The sequence below is a fragment of the Leuciscus leuciscus genome, assembly GCF_965113295.1.
Source record: "Leuciscus leuciscus genome assembly, chromosome: 8".
Classification (NCBI taxonomy): Eukaryota; Metazoa; Chordata; class Actinopteri; order Cypriniformes; family Leuciscidae; genus Leuciscus; species Leuciscus leuciscus.
In genome coordinates, this window is record NC_138732.1 from 1116105 (window position 1) to 1116366 (window position 262).

A 262-nucleotide genomic window follows, 5' to 3' on the forward strand; every position below is an offset into this window, starting at 1 on the left:
GGCAGAACGGCCCCCTGAGGGCACCGAAGAGAGACGGGCACCGTAAAATGAGGTGTTAACCGCTCTACTTCGGGGGGGGACTACCCTCATTTGTCCTGGGTCCTCGGACGTCAGGACTTTTTCCCAGCAGCCTTCTTGGCGGTAATAACGGTCCGCAGATCCGTTCTACCCCTCGAAGACTGCTGGGTTTGAGCGCGCCCTCCGTGTCCCCGAGGTTTTTGTGGGGGAGCACGGGAGGAAACGCTCTGTTTTTGAGTGGCAC